The sequence below is a fragment of the Delphinus delphis genome, chromosome 17 (assembly GCF_949987515.2).
Source record: "Delphinus delphis chromosome 17, mDelDel1.2, whole genome shotgun sequence".
Lineage (NCBI taxonomy): Eukaryota > Metazoa > Chordata > Mammalia > Artiodactyla > Delphinidae > Delphinus > Delphinus delphis.
Window position 1 is genome coordinate 65,734,006 of NC_082699.1, and position 21,524 is coordinate 65,755,529.

The following is a 21,524-nucleotide window of genomic DNA, read 5'->3' on the forward strand; positions in this document are numbered from 1 at the left end:
GCGCACTGTTAGTAGCTGATGCTTGAACCCACTGAAAGAGGGGACAGAATATGATCCCCTTAGGCCCACAGTTTGAGACACATTAAGCCTGGGGTCATTTCCTTGAAGACCTGGGCACATGGGCATTGCCCATTTCCACGTATGTATGATCATTTGTGTGTGTGTGTATGTGTGTGTGAGCTCCCAAACCAACACCATATTTAAATGCGTGAGTAGCACATAATTCTGTAGCACTCTCGTTTCCCCGGCAACCTTATCTCTGTCTTCTTTGATCTCAGCCACAGATGAAATCATCTTGGTCCTCCAAAGTCCCTGAGATCCACTGCCTGCTTCAGAGTGGCTGACTACGGCAGAATGCTCACTCGCTAAGAAAGAAGTTCTAATCAACAAATTTGTTCATAATGCAACGGATCTTAAAGAGTGGAATCTTGATATCTTCACCATTTGAGTTCCAAACTGTCTGATTTTCATATGTTACCAAAATGTAATTTTAGCATCATGTAAACATAATTAATCTTTTTCACTAAGAGGAAGGAAAAAGGAAATTACATTTAAGTCTCTAATTTTGCTAAACCGTACCGATGTCTAAACATTTACCTGCTGTCTCCACCTGGGGTCCCTTGAGCAGCAAGTGGGGGGTTTCCCAGACCTAATTTTAACAAGTGAATGTCAAAATGGGGAAAAAAACCTTCCAGGGTCTGTGAGCAAGGCTTTGACATCTGAACACTAAAGGCAGAATATTATGGAGAAACCAGGAGATTATTTCAAACAGGGGATGAGGAAACTTTAAGTCATCCATTTATGATGTGGTAACTGTAAGAGGACTTAAAACATTTTATGAAAGTGTGTCTGCCCCTTAAGTCATTTTTCTAAGGATGTGTCTGTCTAAATAAACTGGCTAAAGTTAGGCATGTCATGCAGTTCTTTAACCATAAACATTAGTGGGGGCCGACCATTAGGTTGGCATTGTGATAGGTCTTGGGGACCCAAAGGTGAAAAAAGGTCGCCTGACTCAGACACTTTCTCGGGTTTGTCAAAATATACATCTTTCTGTGTACAGGACAAAACAGGGGCTCCCACACATGCAGGGTGGCTGGTAGAATTGTTCTTCCCCACAAGAACCCTAATGACACTGCTCTTAGAGCAGCTACAATAATGTGCATCCACTGTGGAATCACAAGCTTAAAGCAAACCCCTTCACAAAAAAAATTTCTAAACTATTTTCCCAAGTCTCATTTTCTCTCTTATAGCTCAGCATGATTTCCAATTTTAAGCTCAAACCTTTGACTTCAACTCCTTATCATAAGTGCCCGGAAAGCAATAATGACCACGTGCATCTTACTATTCTGAGAGCTTCCAAGCTTTCAATGGAAACAGCTGTCCAAGTTCCCCAACAGACAAAACCCAGCGTCCTTCTCCCTCAGCCCAGGTGGTAACACAAGGACCTTTGCTCTCTAGGGGCAGAAAGGTCAATGACCTTCACCTAACTTCAAAGAGACCGTGGTACCACCAAGAGCTGCTAAGGCAAACGAATCCCAATAGCTCCTGCTATATTTCTCCCCACCACCACCCCCCACTGTAAATATGTCTATTTAGAAAAAATGATGACGTATTCAAAATACACTTAATGGACAGTGGGTTTTTTTTTAATTGTATTTAATTCTTTTCTTTTTTTTGGCGGCACCACACGGCATGCAGGATCTTAGTTCCCCAACCAGGGATCGAACCCGTGCCCCTGAAGTGGAAGCGCGGAGTCTTAACCACCAGGGAAGTCCTTAATTCATTTTTTAATGGCAGTCCTGGGCCAAGCTGAAATCTCAACTTCAGGAAACCAGGAATCCATTTCCTTTGTATTTTCTTCCCTTCCTCCCAAGGTAACATTACCAAGGCTGAGTTCACAAGCTTTAGTCCTTTAACCTAATGGCTCTGCCATCTCATCTTTAGTCAATTATATATTAAACAGTTTATGATCTGGAAAATGTGCAATAATAAATATAGCTGACATCTAATCAGCATTTCTTTGTAAATAAATGGAATAAATAATCAGATACTAGGAAATTTTTTTTAAGCTTCTAAACATATTTTCCTGGATCACAAAGAATAAGTCCTGGAGTTTCTCAAATTATCTTTTAAATAAGGCATCTCTTACACATTCACTGATTTTTAAAAGCAAGTTAAATCCACACTTTGATAATTTAGACAACATGCAAGAAATCCAATGGCAAATCCTTCAAAACTTAAACTACTACTGAGAAAATGGTATGCAATATTTGGATACAACAGAACCAAGGTTTCCCAAGTGCTTTAAAAAACTAAATGCCGGGCTTCCCTGGTGGCACAGTGGTTAAGAATCCACCTGCCAATGCAGGGGACGTGGGTTCAAGCCCTGGTCCAGGAAGATCCCACATGCTGCGGAGCAACTAAGCCCGTGCACCACAACTACTGAACCTGAGCTCTAGAGTCCATGAGCCACAACTACTGAGCCAGCGTGCTGCAACTACTGAAGCCCGTGAGCCTAGAGCCCGTGCTCCGCAACAAGAGAAGCCACTATAATGAGAAAACAAAGAGTAGCCACTGTAATGAGAACACAAAGAGTAGCCCCTTCACCACAACTAGAGAAAGCCCGTGCACAGCAACAAAGACCCAACACAATCAAAAATAAACAAATACATTTATTTTTTAAAAAAGGACTAAATGCCCCTGAGTTTTAAGACTTTCATACTGAAGAGAGCCATTAGAAAGCTATTACCCACTCACTGAGAGTTCACTTTGCCCTCCTCCCCTAATTCCTCAGGCCCACAAAGAAGCTCATCTAGCTCCTGAGCAAGACTTCAAGACTAGCACCCACAGGAGTGCACCCTGTTTCCAGAAAATACGGTAACTTGGAAAGGCTTGGGGCCTTTGCACCAAAGCCAGTGGGAAGCTCAGTGACATTTCCCAAGGAAGCCCAGCAGCCACCCATGCCCTGGTCTCAGGTTCAGGAGGCAGGAAGCAAAAGCCACCCTCCCCTCAAACTGCATCCACTCCCAGCTCCTGACCAGGAGATATTTCATCACAAAGTGAGATAAAGTGAGACTCCAAGGCTGCGGGACCTGCAGTGAAACAGACACCATATGGCTGTGACTATGCCACGATGAAAAATGCCTAATTTAACCAACACCCATGGGGTCCACATCTGCAACCACCAAGCCGTGGGGTGCACACAGCCAGCCCTCCCACAGCTTCTACGATATCCAGCCTCAAGCAAGAATGGATTGTGATCGAATCTCCTCCAAAAAAGAGTTACTCTTCCTATCTTTTGTGAGCTACCTGTTATCCATCTTCCAAAAGTGTCAGAAAGTAATAGTCCTAATAATAATAGCCGTTTCCATTCAGACTAAACCCTTAATCAGGAGTTGGCAAACCACACACTGCAGGCCAACTCAGGCCCACTGCCTATGTTTGTAAATAAAGTTTTATTGAAACACAGCCAGGCCCACCCATTTTCCTATTTCCTTTGGCTGCTTTTGCTCAACAATGGCAGAGTTGGGCAGTTGTGACAGAGACGCGATGGCTCTCAAAGACTAAACTAAAAAAAAAAAAACTAAAAAAAATAAAATAAAAAAAACTAAAAAAAAAACTAAAACAAAACAAAACAAAAGAAAACCACTAAACTATTTACTCTGTGGCCTTTAAAGAAAAATTTTCCCCTAAATGGCACAAAGCATTTAAACCTCTAGGATGTACATACCATTATCAGCAGGAAGCAGCCCTTATACCTAAACAATGCGCTGGTGTGGACGGAGGGCTGGGGCCCTGCTTCTTACCAGTTTTCATGACCACCACATGACCCTGGCAGGCTGCAGCTCCTCTGTCTATACAATAAGGGCATCAATACCAGCTTTACAAGGCTGTTGTGAGGCTCAGACAAGAAGGCACATATAAAAAGCCCCTAGAACCAGGCCTGGTTCTTCAAGGTCGTCCATTAATGCTTATGACCCACCACGGCTCCCTGAGTAAGAATTCAGAACTAAATGTGAATCACTGAGATAGTACTTTTAGTCATTAAGGCCCCTCTCGCCGTGATCTCGAAAGATCACAGACTCAGAGCGCTATAATGCAAGGAAAGGGTGCAATGCTCTTAGAAAGTTACAGAAAGTTAAAGGCTCAAGATTTTGTTCTTATGCTTGGGGGAAAATACTGTGAACTGTTTGAGGATGAACTCCTTCAATACTAAATGGAAGGCTACCTCCTGGATACGGAAAAGACCAGAGCTTAGCCAGCCACCCAGAGTCTGCCTTATTAACAGGCATCAAGTGGAACGGGGGACCCCCAGATGGTGACCAAATCATACCATGGGCCAGCCAGGGAGGTGAGGAGACGGCATTTTAATGGGCTGTGAAATCAGGCTCCTGTTGCTTCATGCTGAGAGGAGGGGTCACTCCAGCCAGAGCACATAGTGATGACAAGGAACCAGGTCACCAGGATGTGGTGTCCGACACAACCAAATCACGACAATGTCCCAGGCCAGGGCAGCCGTGTCTCCTCCCCCGCCACTCCTGCCCTCCCGTTTCCACCCCATCTTCTTGGACATTTACAAACCAGCGCCACGTACACACTCAACCTTCAACCACCCCAGACTGTCCCCAAACATTAACATGACATCTCCCTATGTCAGGGCAACTGACCCTAAAAAACAAATCTCATAAAGTAGGCACGGTTTGGGTACCAGTTTTAGAGTTGGGGAAACTGAGGCTCAGAAAGTCGGTATGACCTACCAGCAAAATCACAGCTATCAGACTTATCCACCACTCCACATCCATCGCTGGGGCCAGCAGGACCTTGATAGCTAATATGGGTGCCCATCTACTAGCTGTTGACCTTGGGGATGTCAATTTACCTCCCTCTGCCCAAGTCCATTCCTCTGTGAAATGGAAAAAACAGTAACCTAGCACACGGGGTTGTCATGAGGCCTAAGTGAGTTAATACCTGAAGTGTGCCCAGGACCGCGCCTACCACCAAGTATGAATCCATTAGATGTTGGCCATCTGCTGAATCAAGTCTATCTGACTTCAACCCAAATCTCTGGACCACCTCTGCTTTCTCATTCACACTGTCATTGCCCGAACACACGTACGGCAATTTTTAAAATTATGATCTAAGAAAAGCCACCTCCTAGGTTGTGTTAAAGCACCAGGCAACAAGAGCCTTTTTCCAAAGGACATCTGGCTTAAGCTGATAACATGCCACAAAGAAAGCTGATAGCACCCACCGGTCATGCGAGGAAGTCTAAAACGAGAACTTGAGTAGGACACGCCCCCTCAAAGAGCGTCTCTGTTACACACACGTAGCTCGCTCACAGAAGTTACACTGTTCAGCTCCACCTGCTTCGAGCTACCAAACAAGGTCCTCGCGGCCCATTTTTTTGGCCAGAGATGACTATAGTTGGGAACATGTCACATTAAAAACATTTCTCTAGAATTCTGACTGTAGAAGGGCCCTTCCCTGAAACCACAGACCAGATAAAGAACAATGTGAAAGCCTTTGCAAGAAAAGCAGTTATTTCAGCCAATCTGGGACCTGAGTCTCCACCGAGTCGCACAGTCCCCGCTGACACCCAGCAGGAAAAAACTCTCGCTCAGGAAGAACTTGCTATATCGCCCAAGGGGCACAAGGACAGGAAAATGCACTGAGCCTGAGTCACCCTGATCCCCGGATTAGGGGACCCAGTGACTTCCTGTTTGCTGGGTTTCACCCTTTCCTGTCTCAGAGCTGCCACACACGCCATCCTAGAGGGAGAGCTTCTTTTGTGATTGTCTCCCAGACCCCTGTTCCTCCTCGGTGGCGGGCGTGGGCCATGCCTGTCTGTCAGAGAGGGCCCCATTCTGTTTCCTTTTTCCCTAAAGGATTTTCACTCCCCAGCTTCAAAACTCAGTCTAAAGGCCACCTGCCCCTGGAGCCCTTTCCTGCTAGTTCCACCCATTTCAACCATCCCTGGGGGTCCCTTCTCCATATCCTCCCTCCCTGTCTATCCATAATCATAAACTCTTTAATAACTAGATGAGACCCAGAGAATAGCCATTCTAATTTCCTACCCAGTACAGGAATGTACTTATACATTAGCAATGTCCAAGAGAAACATTAGGCAAGCCACATAAGTAATTTTCAAATTTCTAGTGACCACATTAACATAAAAAGAGATGGGTGAAAATAATTTTAATAAAATGTTTTATGTAACCCAATATATCTACAATATTGCCATTTCCATATGAAACCAACATACAAATTATTCAAGAGATATTTTAATTCTTTCTTTCCCCATACTAAGTCTTTGGAATCTAGTATGTGATTTCCACTGGAAAATACATCTCCGTCAAGACCAGTCTTATCTCAAGTGCTCAAGAGCTGTACGTGGCCAGTGGCTACAGTATGGGACAGGGCAGTTCTACACCATGGTCTGTGCAAGGAGTGTGCTCCTTTAAACAATACATAGGAAAAACACAGTTCCTTCCTACAAACACAGCACATTAGTACATCAGCAAAGGCTACCATGGCTGGGAAACACAGGGCATATGCAGGAGGCCCAGCATTTCCCTGTTAATTTACTAGAACAGGAAGGGACCTGAGTGGTTTCATTGTCCAACCTGACAGATGAGGACACTGAGACCCAGAAAATGTACGTGAATAATCTGAAATCACACAGATAATAGCAGACGGAGGCCTCAAATCTAGATGTCCAGTCACGGGGTCTTCAAATATTAAATATCACACACACACACACACACACACACACACACACAACCATATATCTACTTGGTCACCACCGTTGTAGTCTATGCATAAGATCAAAACTGTTTTAGAAGGCAGCACAGCTCTGCTTCCTCCAAATAAGCCCTAAATTTCTGAGATGTAGGAAATTCAACAGAGTCTCACCAGTTCAGTCCCATGTTCCCCTTCCCATCCTTAACTGGGATGTGAGGAATAGCACAAGAAAAAACAAAAAGATAGCCACAGGCACACCAAGCATGCCTCTTAACTAAACGTACAAAATAAGCAGTACTTCTCTAGTCTAGAGGGCTTTAAGACACACCCACCTCCTCCTTCCACCTCCAATGGACATACTAAGACAGTCACCCTTTCTTTGAAAACTGGATAGGAATCTGTAATAACTGCCACCAAAAGTGCTTTCCAAACATCGATCCCGTTGGTTCTGCTTTAACAACTAACCACCTAAACACTCTGAAGTTCTGCCCTTCTGTGAGGTACCTGTGAGGAGTTCATCTCTGCAATCTCGTTCACATCAATGGCTTGACCGAAATGAATTCTCTGCCTCACCTGGACCACCTGTATTCCAAGCTATCGGTCCATTTGGGGGCAACTTTCAAAAGGAAGTGACTGGGGAATTCCCTGGCAGTCCAGTGGTTAGGGCTCGCGCTTCCACTGCAGGGGGCATGGGTTCGATCCCTGGTCAGGAAACTAAGATCCCGCGTGCTGCACAGCGAGGCCAAAAAAAAAAAAAAAATGTGACCGATTTAAAGCCAAGACATATTCCGTTCTGTGCCCAGATACATGGGGGCTGGTCTTTATCTGGACTGCCTGGATGGCGCACAAGCACAAGGCAGATGGGAGTGGGGGAGGAGATGGGGTGGGAATTCAGAAAGCTGAATCTGATAGGAAAGCGCAGACTGGTTCCTGGGCCAACAAGGGGGTAACCAGCAGCCCTCTGTGCACTGACAGTTGGGGACAGTACAGAAAGGCTTCGCTCAAAGTTATGCCAAGTACACCGTGTGGCTTTAGTCTGCCATCTTGAGGGGCTTCCCTGGTGGCGCAGGGGTTGAGAGTCCGCCTGCCGATGCAGGGGACGCGGGTTTGTGCCCCGGTCCGGGAAGATCCCACATGCCGCAGAGCGGCTGGGCCCGTGAGCCATGGCCGCTGAGCCTGCGCTCCGCAACGGGAGAGGCCACAACAGTGAGAGGCCCGCGTACCGCAAAAAAAAAAAAAAAGAAGGCCGGCTAATAACTTTCCACATGCTGTGGCTTTTATAAGTTTTTCTTCATTACAACTATGTTGGTAGAACATCAGGGAAAAGGAGATACGTGCTATCTTTTTTTAAAAAAAAATTTTATTGGCGTAGAGTTGATTTACAAAATCGTGTTAGTTTCAGGTGTACAGCAAAGTGATTCAGTTATACATATATTCATTCTTTTTCAGATTCTTTACCCGTATAGGTTATTACAGAATATTGGGTACAGTTCCCTCTGCTATACAGTAGGTCCTTGTTGAATATCTATTTTATATATAGTAGTGTGTGTATGTTAATCCCAAGCTCCTGATTTATCCCTCCATCACACCCCCGCCCCCGCAACCACGTCTCTCCTTTGGTAACCATAGGTTTGTTTTCGAAATCTGAGTCTGTTTCTGTTTTGTAAATAAGTTCATTTGTATCATGTTTTAAAATTAGATTCTACATATGAGTGATATCATATATTTGTCCTTCTCTGTCTTATTTTACTTAGTATGATAATCTCTAGGTCCATCCATGATATGTGCTATCTTTAAAACAGTACAGAACAGGCCTTCATAACATTACTATGCATAAAAATACTCCTTTCCTCCTAGGACATACAACATGTATGACTTTCTGTGACAATGTTGGGGGAGGTCTACAGTCCACAGAACCACTAGAAGTAACATGCTCTCGAAGAATGCTGAAAACTTTAAAAAATCTTAACTCACTGATCCGCCCCCCCCCGCCCCCCCCCCGCCCCAGTGCCCATCAGGAGGCAGCTGGAGGCCTTGGCTGCAGAGAAGTCCTCTTTCCTATCACAGACTGAGGAAGAGCAACAACGTCTCAGGTTATTTGCATTCCAGAGCTCCTACTGCTGGGCGGATGCCTCCGGAAATATCTTACCACTACCCCACAACACGAGGGTAATGAGGTGTATCGGCGTCACTAACCGGCCAGCTAACAGAGCAGCCTCAACTCCACAGAAAGGAAGGACAGGCCTGAGGCATGCCTGAGGACAGTTGCCAAGAACATCCTGAGGATGAAGATCTCTGCCAAATGAATTATTAACCTATATTTAAACGTTTGACCCTCTTCTCCCATCCAGTCTTCATTTAAAAGAAACGCGTCATTAGCAAAGAAAGAATGCGCTGTCTTGAGAAGCGTAACAGGAGCAAGTCCCTGCCTCTCCCTCAGTCTCTGCCGCTTTCCATGGGGATAACAGCGTCTGTAAATGCAAAGCGCGTTCAATTATATAGCAGAGAAGTCCTTCTTCCCTCTCCATAGATCACGAGAAAGGATAAATCAGAACTATAGAGAGTTTTAAGAAAAACAAGAGTTCCATCAAGTATAAACAAAGGTTCATACTAAACCACATGACGTATATTCTTAGGCCAAGAACACCAAGAACCTTGACCCTAAACCCAGCTCAATCACTACTAACAAGGTAACTTTAACCAGCTGGGAAACTTTCTAGGTCTCAGATGCTGTACTAACAAAGGGAGGGCATAACTCATATGACAATTCTGTGAGGAGCACCATGTAACCTACCTATTAGCAAACCTGGTAACTAACGTGAATAGCCTTTATGGTTCACTTAACACGTCTCAACCAAAGAAGTAGTCTCTTCTGCACATTCTAGAAAAGAACAAGTTGAGGCTCAAATACAGGCACACCTCATTTCATTGTGCTCTGTTATATTGCGCTTCACAGATATTGCTTTTTTATATATATAAATTGAAGGTTTGTAGCAATCCTGCGTTGAGCAAGTCTACTGGTGCCATTTTTCCAACAAAAATTGCTCACTTTGGGCCTCTGTGTCACATTTTGGTAATTCTTGCAGTATTTCAAACTTTCTCATTATTATATTTGTTATGGTGACCTGTGATCAAGGGTCTTTGATGTTACTATTGCAAAAAGATTACGACTCAATGAAGGCTCAATTGATAGTATTTTTTAGCAATAAAGTATTTTTTTTATTAAGGAACGTACATTGTTGTTTTAGACATAATGCTATTATACCACTTAATAGACTTACAGTAGAGCATAGATGTAACTTTTATGTGTGTTGGGAAACAAAAAAAATTCATGTGACTCGTTTTATTGCAATGTTTGGTTTATTGCAGTGGTCTGGACTCAAACCCACAATACCTCCGAGGTCTGCCTGTAACACTGATAAGCTGTTGAAGGCCACAAAGTCAGAAAGTAATAGAACAGGGTGTCGGGCTCTGGTTTTCCGATGCCAATACTTCTAAGAGTCTAATAATAAGGCTCAAAGATCAATTAGGCACTTGATTATGAATCATAAAACCACTTCCCGAGTGAAGCACCACGCCACCCTCCCTCTTCTGCTCTGCAGAAGCAGAACGTGGCCTGGAAAATAATGCCATCATGAGAGAGGAGCGATCACTGCAGCTCTAACTGTTGACACCCAGGCTTGGGCACCTGCCAGGAGGGCCCACAGAGCTCTGCCTGGCCTACAAACCAAGTCTACTGACCCCTTCTAGGAACGCTTTTGCTCCTGAAGTCACTGCAAATGGTTCTCAAAGGCAACATGAGAGACGCTGGCTCTGCTGCCACAGCCAGCTGGACAAAGAGAAAGGCATTTCTGGGTGCCTGGGACTTCCGACTCTCACAGCTGGGCCTAGAGGTCCATGGAATTACCGAGTATGGAGTCACATATCCCTTTCCTGATGTCAGCAGAGCAAGAAGAGGTCACCACAGTGCCCTCAACACAGGTGAGAGCTATCAGAGTCCATGAAACTCCACAAATATTCGTCTTATACCATGTCCTGGGACATGGACTTGCCTGGCAAAAGTCAAAGATGAAGATTAAAGCTTTCTGCTTTCCATATTAAAAAGTTCTTTTTTAAATGAATACACAAAGATTAGAACAGAAAGATGGTTTTCCTTCTTCTCTAGACACGTGACTAAAGGCAGTCAGCTTAAAAAAAAAGAGAGAGAAAAAGGACACAGTCACAGATGGACTGGGTGTGAACAGAGGCTAGTTCCCTCTGCACAGAGCAAAAACAGAGTGTGAAGACACAAAGACTCATCAGCAACACTGTGCCAAAGAGGGTTCCGGGGTCAGCCCCAAGCCTACAGCACATACACTGTGGACAAGGCAACTGTCCCATCCAAATTTAACCAGGAGACCAGGACTGCACAGGACCCCCAGGTACCTACCTCCATAAATGAAGCATGAGACCCTCGGCTCACATGTGCATCCGCAAGTGGGGTGGAACCCACCCCAAAATCTCACTGTTGACCCATTTCAAGTTGTCAGGTTACAACAAGCATTATGAAATGAAGTCCCTCTCCAACTGCCATGGCTGAATGTTTGTGGACCCCCAGAATTCATATATCGAAGCCCTAATCCTCAGTGTGATTGTATTTGAAGGTAGGGTCTTTGAGAGGTAATTAGATCGTGAGGGTGGAGCCCTCACAAATGGGATTAGTGCCCTTATAAGAAGAGACACAAGAGACATGATCTTTCTCTGCCATGTGAGGACACAGCAAGAAGGTGGCCATCTGCAAATCAGGAAGAAGCCCCTCACAAAGAACCGAATTGCCTGGCACTTTGATCTTGGACTTTCCAGCCTACAGAACTATGAAAAATAAATTTCTGTTGGTTAAGCCACCCAGTCTATGATATTTTTGTTACAGCAGCCCGAACTGAATAAGACACCATCTTTGCATTATTTCAAATGAATCTGAATAAACCCCAGTGATTTTGAACTTTGTTATATACGCTAACAATCTATCAATTTAATTCTGATAAATAATTCCTTTACAAGAACTTAACACTGGTTAAGGACCTGATATAACTAGAATCATGGATGATCAGAGATGAATTCCACAATTTGCTATGAAAATGACCTTTCTGCCCTGTTCAGAAACGTTATTTCTGACATTAGGGCAACTTTAATAATAGCCAAATGGTATCCATTACCACACTGATTTAAGAGCTCAGATTCTGTGTGTCTGAAAGTTACCATTTATTAAATTTTCCCCATGAGTCTTAATCCATTTCAGTAACTTACATCTCAGGAATGATCATAGATATGGCGTGACTTTATTTGACAATATCAGGAAAGTGTCCCTTTAAATAAAGCAAAACACTTGGACCACAACACATGGATCACCACTCTAGGCTTCCTCCAGAAAAGCTACCTAAACATCACATGGAGCTACTCAGCTCCTTTCTCAGGAGATTAAGGCTGAGAATTATGATTTGACTTCAGAAGCACAGAGCCAATACACTTAAACCAAATTGTTCCCATTGGTTACATTATAAAGTCCACAGAATCTTGGGAGGAAACAAAATACAGTGGTCACAGTATCAAAAGGGACCACATAAAAGTACTTGGTCATCATCTGGATCCTCTCCCTAAGCACACTGATGGGACAGCACCTGGGCCACTCCACTCCCACCTGGGTGCCCTCCCTGCCCTCTTACAGAAGCCCCTCCAGCCCCTGGACCCCGTTTTCCCTGGGGCTGGTTTCCCAGGGATATGTCCATCTAGACCAAGTCCCTGAAGGAGAGGCCTGTGACCCACACATCTCCAAATCAGCAGCATCAAGCACCATGCCTGGCACATAGCTGGCACTCAAATGCCTGCTGAGTGAACAGCAGGTGGATGGATGGATGTGCAGGGAACCTGTATCCTGAAAAATTAATGAAATATACAGAAGAAACAGAATGAACTAAAATACTCTGACATTAAAGACAGGTATGGATATTTATATGAGGAACAATTAAATCAACTTCAGGCAGTGAGAGCTGTCCTGAACATAGAATTAAATGAGAGTCCAAATAAAATAACTACATAAGTAGAAATACATCCACATATACACCACTGGAAGGAATAATGCCTCCTGCTGACTGTCTCTGTGTGTCTGTTAAAACCATACCTTGTGCTCCATTTCCCAAGGAGCTTGAATAACAAAAGCCATAGAGAATTAGAGACAGTCTCTATTTTCACAGACTCAAAGGCTCTGCCTCGTCCCCCATGCCAAATGTGGCAGGTGGGATGATCGTTCTAACCAGGTAGATACCACACAACTGTCCCAAGCATCCACCCACGGCCACGTCAGAAAAGAACTTTGAAAAGCCCTACGTTTCTCTGGGCTCAACTGTGGGAGATAAAAAGGCACCTGGCAGCCCAGAGTTAGGTTTCAAAACAGCACAAATAATCATTGGAGCGGGTTAGAATAGGCTGGGCCCCAGAAACACAAGGCCTAAACAGGAAGCATTTTAACCCACAGAAAGTCAACAGCAGAGGGAGGGGGCAGGGAACCAACGACGCAAGTTTATAATTAGAAGGTATATTTTGGTATTTAGAAAGAAGTACACACACACACACACACACACACACACACACACACACACACACACACCCTTAAACAGGGGAGGCAAGATCACGGCAATAAACCAGCAAGGCCTCTCCCACAACAGCACAGATCACTACCCCATCCCTCCAAAAGAACGGCACCTCCTGGGTTGGAGCGTAACCCCCTCCCACATGCCTCCCACCGTAGGCCAAAAATGAGGCCATGGCTTCATGGGGGAATCCACACAGTCACAATACTTCTTTCTGTGAAGCGCGTTCTCAGTGCATATGACACCAATGGTTCTGAAATTCTGCACGTGGTACAGTTTCGAGCTAGTTCAATCCCAGAAGCCCCCGAACTCTTCCACGCCTCCCTCCCTCCTGGGTCCATCCCCTCCCCGGGATATCCCGGCTCTCCCCTCTGTGAAGGGGCTTCTTTCAGTATCTTCTCCAGGAGGGCAAAAGGATGAGGGACTGACACCCTAAAGGCACCTGTGATCGCAGGCACACACAGGTACACACAATTAATCTGGATCACACTCTGTCCTCTAAAAGGCGCCACCTCTCAGCCCTGAGGCCATTTTTAATCTACAAAGACAAACTGGGACAAGGAGCCACGATTGGTGAACAGGAAAAACCAGAAACAGCCCCCAAGCAAAATGCCAGAGGGCAGGCGGATGAGTTTGGTCAGTAGACCGTTTATCACTCAGAACCTTCACCCTCTGAGGAAAATGAGTTTCCGTAAGAAAAACTCACTAACACATCCCTGTTTTCTAAAATAAAGTTGATCGCTTTTTCCAACACCAAAGGGGAACCAGTGAAACGTAAAAAGGCTGGGAAACCAACACCCATAAAACCCACCACCCAGAAACAACTCCAAAAATTATATATGTCAGTTTATTTCCTTCTGGGGTTTTTCGGTCCTGTAAACAGATGGATATTTACAAACAGTTCATGCCTGCACAAGCTGATTATTACAGTATCTCCACAAAGAGCAAGCTTCATCATCCCCAGTTCCCACCAGAGCGCTCCCTCTTAGAAACAGAAGCTACTATTGTCTCAGGCTAATTCAAAAAGAACCCTGCAGTTGGGACTATGCACATGACCATCACGCAGGAAAACTGGCCAAATGGTCAGCTAGTGGGATCCTAGCAAAGCCACAGGGGCAGACATCACTGAGAGAGAACATAAACCAGAGCCTCCCCCGCCCAGGTGAGGAGTGCAAGGCTTCCTTCCTGGACCAGCCTCATCCTTCACAGAGGAGGCCGGGGGGACCTGGGGATCAGCACAGCCCCATAAAGGATTCCCCTATCCACTGAAACCACCAAAGCCGCTTTAGTGATGAGCCTGTTCACAGTTTGCGCAACACACATTCAGAACCTGTTACGCTTCTTTGCATGTGTCTGTCTCCCAACTTAGACTAAGCAATCCTTAAGGTTTGGGGCTGTGCTTCCTTCATCTTCGTGCCCTCTGTGTCTAGTCGGTGCTCAAGAAATGTTTACCGAGTACTAACCCGCGAATACAAGGAGCGGATGGAAGAGACAAGCCTTGAAAGTGAAAGAGGTGGCCAACTTCAGTTTCCTTTTACATTAAAGGGGCAGGATCCATCCCAGTCTTGTCTGCAGGCTCTGTTCTTTAGTCTTAATGGGAAAGTCATGGTTGGAGTTTTAGATCTATTTACCCCGTTTGCTAAGACTGACAATATTCCAGGGGTCCCTTCTTGGTGAGCCGGGCTCCAGGTTCACTGTGGGAAAGGGGGTAACCTCCATGCTGTCGATACTTGGTACCTCCCTGATGGTACCTGGGAAGTCCAGGATCCAGTGATGCCTGAGAATGAAGAGAAGCCGGTCTCCACACTTCCTTGCATCTAACACAAACAGGGATCCCCCACTCGGGGGGGAAGCTCCAGGAGTACCAACAACAGTGGTGCTCAGCACAGTATTCCAGGGCCTGGCCCACAGCAGGTGTTCAATAAACATTTCTGAGTGAATGATAAAAGGTACTACATGCCAGGTAGAGCAGGGGACCCCAAGATATACATAGGACTCAGTCTCTGTCACCAAGAAGCCTTCCCACCTAAGGCAGTGGTTCTTGATCTAGGCACCCATAACAATCACCCTTTCCAAAATACTCAGGAGCCATGCTCTGTCCCGGACCTCCTGAACTACCTCTGAAGACAGGGTCTGGCATACGTACTTTTCAAAGAGCTACCCAAGTGATTCTGACACTAAGTTAAGAACCTCTGCTCCAGAGAGTAAAATCAAGCTCTTGTTATAATATTTATAAATAGTGGAGTGCAGGCTTTTTTTTTCTTTTTTTTGTAAGCACTAATACCTTCCTTCCCACCCTCAGCTTTTCTAACCCTGACAGCACTTTGCCATAATACAAAGCGGGTAGAGCTCAAGGGCAACTCCCTAAGGGTCCAAGTGGATAGAGCCATGATGCTGGGCCATTTCGGAGCGGAGGGGCAGCTGCTCTCTTTAGCCACATGAGGACATTGGATGTCAGGTCCCCCACTTGACACCACCTCTTGGGGCCACTGTGCCAGGAGTTGCCTACGTGATCTCCGGAAAGTGGCAGCCAACGCTGGCCTGCTCCCTGAGGTCTGTGAGCACGTCTCTTCAGGAAAGAAGGAGCGCCCGCAGCCCGAAACTCCCTTTTGGGAATTAGCAGCACACTGTGCTTGGAGGTCTCCTTAGGCCACCTGCTGAAACCTCACGCTAAGTGAACACTGCACGTTTGTTGAGAAAGCTGTAGCCTCAGGTGCCCTCTGCTTCCAGAGGCCCCGGCAAAGAGGTGCAGTGGAGTTTCTTCCCTGGAGTGAAGAAAATCCCAGCATCTGGTGCGCGCTGAATGGTCCATAGCCCCCTCCTCCCAAAGCCTCCAAGGGCAGGACTGGGGACTCAGGAGGCCAATAGGAACCTAGGTTCACGTGTGCACGACCAGCCCTGAACCATCCACCTGCCCGGGCCACGCCCCCATCAACGTCAAGTAGGGGCCCTCACCTCCCTTCCCCCACACTCCTTACTGCAGCAGACTTGGTGAATTCTCTTCCCTGTCTTGGCTCCCCTGCCCATGTGGTCACTATTCATTTGCATTCAAGAGCTGCCCTTCCCTTCCTCCTCCTACAAGAAGGCTCAGAGGATCACCTTTGCTATTCTGCTTTGTCCACTCCAGTGCCCTTTTGTAAACAGCCTGCTATGTGCCAAGCACAGTAGACACAAAGATAAATAAGATGCAAAGACACAGAGAAGAGAAAATTATGATAGAAAAACACAACAAAAGAGATAAGCCAGGGCATCTCAGGAGCACAGGGGCTGAGTGAGGATCATGGACAGCCTTCTGGGAGGTGGTACCCAGCTTGAGTCCAAAAGACCAAGGACGAGGCGGGGATGGCCGAGTGGTGTTTGCAGACCGTAAGCAAAGCGCAGAAGGAACCCTGTGTCTGGGTCTGCAGGAACAAACTCGACACCTGAGCATGACGAGTAGGTGCAGTACAGGTGGGGTATGGCGGGCAGGGGCCAGCGCTGCAGGGCCACCCTCTCTTGAATCCCCAAGGTGCCACCCACAGTTTTGCTAGGCTTTTCCCAGGAGTGGTTTCATGACATAGAACCACAGACCTTACTTCAACCTGTCATCACAGGGCAACCAAGTCTACGGCCCTAATTAAAGTTGCCTGAGCACAGGCGTGGCCATCTCCTCCCAGCAAGGCCTGTCACTACATAAAGGCTTCTCGACCACAAGCGCCAGAGGCTAGGTTCTCCAAGCAGCTTCTCACTGGCCTTTAATTTGGTAGCACCCAGGCACTCTGGCCTGCACCGGACCATTATGGTTACAAAATGTCTCTCTAATGGTTGGGAATGTATAGATCAGCGCGCAGGGCTAAGGCGAGATTAGAGGCCAGGCCCTGCAATTGAGCCCTTTGCTCCCCTCAGGCTTGGAAAAGCTCGATGACCACTGGGTTGTATCATGCCTAAAAGCATACACGGTCACAGCCTGCAGTAACACAGAATTACAGGCAACAGGGGCTCTCGCCTGTCCGGAGACCCGGCCAGTCTGAGATCTGCAAACTCTGCAAAAAGAGCACTTCCCTGATAGCTTTTGCTTGCATCAAGTCATTAGACACTACAGCCTCCAGACCTGCTTCCTTCTCTATATAAATATCACCACAGCGGTCTGAGTAATTACTGCGTGTCCAGCACTGTCCACAGTAACCCTACGAAGTAGCTACTGTATTTCACTGATTCTAGGACAATCCTAGACTCAATTCTGTGGCCAATCCTTTTGTGCCCCACATTTTAACATCTCTGAAAAGCATGTCGCAGTTTCATTGGCAGGATTTTTTTCCTTAGTGGTACGAAAAATTAAAGTTGCAGCTTAACTGAGGTTATCTCAAGTTTGAGGAAGTATCTATTTTTATCCTGCTCTTCCTGATAGGGACACTGCGAAGGGAGAGGGTAAATAACTTGCCCTAATGCAAAGGCTTATGCCAGGTAATCTGTTGGGTGCCTTTCAGCATGTAAATACTTGAACGTGTGTATATTCAAGAAGCAATGCTGCCTTCCAACACTGAAAACAAAAATTAGCCCTGCAGGGTCTAAGACATTTCACTCTCCGGGGTTCTTTAAAGATTCCTCTGCTCAATTCAACAATCTGCTCAGTGGTTAATTCTATTTTTTCCCTCAGTCTATTCAGTGAACACTGCCTTCCTCCCCTTTGTAGACGGTACCAATTGACATAACAGATTCTTAGGATATGTCCAACATTTAAGACAGCAAACCCTCTTGAGTCATGATGTAGTAGAAAAGACACCATGGAGCCAAAAATCCTGGGTTCAAATCTCAGTTCTTTTAGGGGAGAGAATGGGGAATTTTTGTTTAATTGGGTACAGGTTTTCAGTTTGGGAAAATGAAACAGTTCTGCAGACGGATGGACAACAATGTGAATGTACTCCATGTCACTGAACTGTACACTTAAAGATGGTGAAAGTGGTGGGAATTCCCTGGCTGTCCAGTGGTTAGGGCTCTGTGCGTCCAATGCAACAGGCACAGGTTCAATCCCTGGATGGGGAACTAAAATCCCATATGCTGCGTGGCGTGGCCAAAAAAAAAAATGGTGAAAGTGGTAAATTTTATGTTATATATATTTTACTTCAATAAAAAATAATAACCCTGCAAGGGAGGTGTTATTATCACTTCAGGCAAGTGAGGAAACTGAGGCTTAGACAGGTTCTGTAATTACGACGCGGTCGCACAGCTGCTAAGCTGCAGTGCTACGATCCAAAGGCTCTACGGCTTTCACCCCCACCGCGGACTCTACAACCAAGATGGCAGCAGTATGGGGGCAGTCCAGGTCAACAGGCCACTTGAGTTCCCACAGTGCTGCTGAGGGGCTGGAGGAGGGCGGCATGACAGAATCTCTACTCTATTGTTGTGTTCTTACAAGCTCGATCAGCTCCACATGCCACATCTTGTTAGGCATGTTTTATTATGGCCCTAAACCTACAGATATCTGCATGGAGAATGACGCTGTAGACAGGAGGTGTCACCAGACCTGCTTGATCCAAAAGACACAAAGCTAGGTTGCCACACCTCAGTTCACAGTTACAGCAGGAATTTCATCCCATCTCTTCTCCATTGTCAACCTCCCCTTTCTCCTTCCTACCCCTACTGGGTCTGCAAACGGATTCCTCACTCCATGTGACCACGGCCAGCTAAAAACTTCCCATCCACCATTTTATTTCAGCCATTCTGTTTAGACCTACAAGGTCAACTTCACATACATACTTGACACTAGTCAACAACACGGCAGATTTGGTTATGGGGGCGGGGGGCGGGGGCGGGGGTGGGAATCAATACCTCTGAATGTGACCAGACAACCAAAATGCAAAGATGCCTAAAAGCAGTGAAGTTGAAATCAAGATCTCAGTGTATGCAGTCAACCAGTCAAAACTGACCACCCCTTTGAAAACAACTCCTATACCCAGAACCAAACTCCATTCTTAGCTTTATCTACAGATCTCACCTGCTCCAAGCTTTGATCCAGCAAATTCTACAAAGCTTATCAAAGCTTGACTCACTTTGTTCCCGTGACATAAAAGAACACCTTTTGGTACACACGGGCCCTTTCCATCCAGCTATGGGCCTTCAAAGACGTCTTGAATGTACCAGCCTCCTAGTCAAAGCTGCTCAATGAACACAAGCCTCATGGTTTAGATGGACATTTTTGGTCTATTTGGCTTCTAAACCCTTGTTTCAGAGTGGGTTTACTGCCACTGGATTTCATTTTGCTGCACTTGAAACTTGCAGCAGAATCTCTCAGCAAACACCAGCAGCAAAATAAGACCCGTACCACCTACACACTCCAAAAGTGCAATCCTCAGGAGATGGTGATAACATGGTACAATGAGAGAAGGTTTCATCCCCACAGGTTTAGATTTTCCCTATAAATACTTCCTCATTTTCTAATTACACAAACCATTAGTAGAAAGCACAGCCTGAGAAACTACGTGGGTGTCACCATCTTACTACACGGAGATAGTGTGACAAACGATGCTAGCCAAGGGGCGAATAAAACACGTCTGGCTCCGAACATTTACACAAGCTGTGATGACCATCCAGCCTGACTTTTAAAACACAGCTTGCTCCAAATCTGAAATATACACTCTTAATGACAGACATCCTAAATGGAAAACAGTCCCTTTAGATATAGCCTAGATTTCTTGGACTGGGTGGGAAGAAAAAAAAAAAAAAAAGAGCTGGCTAGGTAATACATCAAGGCAGGTTTTTTGTTTGTTGCTTTTATAGGATGCTCCAGTACTGCAAAAGGTCCCAGCCAGAAATGAGTCAAAGACAATGAACCACATATTTCTGGTTGGTTTTTACTGATGTTCAGCATCCCTGCCTACACAGACTCAGGGATACAAGGCAAAGCGATGACCTTTATAGCTCATGTGCTAAAATGGGCTCATTCCACTTGACTAAGCAAAGTTCATATTTGTTCTTCTTGGTTTAGTTCTGGTAAAGAAAATGGATAGTTGTAACACTAGAGTCTCCCTCCACTGCATAAAGGCAGATGGTACGAGCGTCTCGCTCCTGCTCTACTAATAGTATCCAAATATCGTCTTCGCAGAAGGATGTGTCTGCAAGCACAGGCTATTTTTAAGTTCATTCATTTAAAATTCTGATTCATTCATTCATTCATTCAATAAATCTTTACTGAGTGCCAGGTACCGTGGATACAGAGATACACTGCCCTCGCGGAGGGCAGAATTTATCTCTTTCCTTTCCACTTACGCGCTAGTGGAAAGGAAAGAGATGCAACAGGTTATGCAAACAAATTAAAGCTCCACATAATTCCAAGTGCCATAAAACACGGCTGTGGAAGAGAGAGTGAATGTGGGAAGGAGAGCGCAGAATAAGGAGGATGGGGGTATTTTATCCAGACTGGTCAGAAGGTCCGTCCGAGATTACATTTGAGCTGAAACCATACAGAAGTCTGGGGAAGAAAACTCCAGGCAGAGGAACCTGCAAGTACAATAATCCTGGGATGGAAAAACATCCTGCCAGTATGATTGAGCACCATAAACTGGGGGGACAAGTGATGGGGGGTGGGTTAGAGATCAGGAAGTGGTACCATGCAGCCTTGCAGGCTGTGGTTAGGAACTTTTGACTGTGTTCTACCTGCAAAGGAGTCACAGAAATCAACAAAGAGCTACTACTTTAAATACAAATATACGGACGCTCTCGGCAAACATACTACATTTAGAATGGATGGTTTTGGAGGATAAAAATAAGGAAGTGGGCTTATGATAAACACCATTTGTATAGCACCCTAGGGCCTACCAACAGCGTTCACAGCATCTCATTTAGATGGTCATGTCGAAGGCAAGGAGCGTCAGAGGTTAAGAACAAGCTCTTAATTACTAGAAACCAATTCATCCCATCTCTAAAGTGGTTAAAGAAGACAACTCCAGAGACTGCAGGTGGCTTTAGGGCTCTTCTCCCACTAAAGACTTCAAACCATCTCTTTAATACAGCTTCAGACACAGACCCATGAGTCCAAAAGGCCTGGTCACCAAAAATAAGAGAAAACAAACAACAAAACCCACACCTGTCATATTAAAATACAAGACATAGGCATCCTTAATTCTCCATGTTGATTGGTTCCCCTGAGACCTTCTGGAACACTTGCCTTTTGGGGGGCGG

General features: G+C 45.5%; 1 protein-coding gene across 7 annotated transcripts in view; it reads right to left on the bottom strand.

Moving 5' to 3' along the window:
• MTSS1 (MTSS I-BAR domain containing 1) overlaps nt 1-21,524 on the bottom strand; it is a 165,165-nt gene that overhangs the window by 83,313 nt on the left and 60,328 nt on the right. The window lies entirely within an intron of this gene.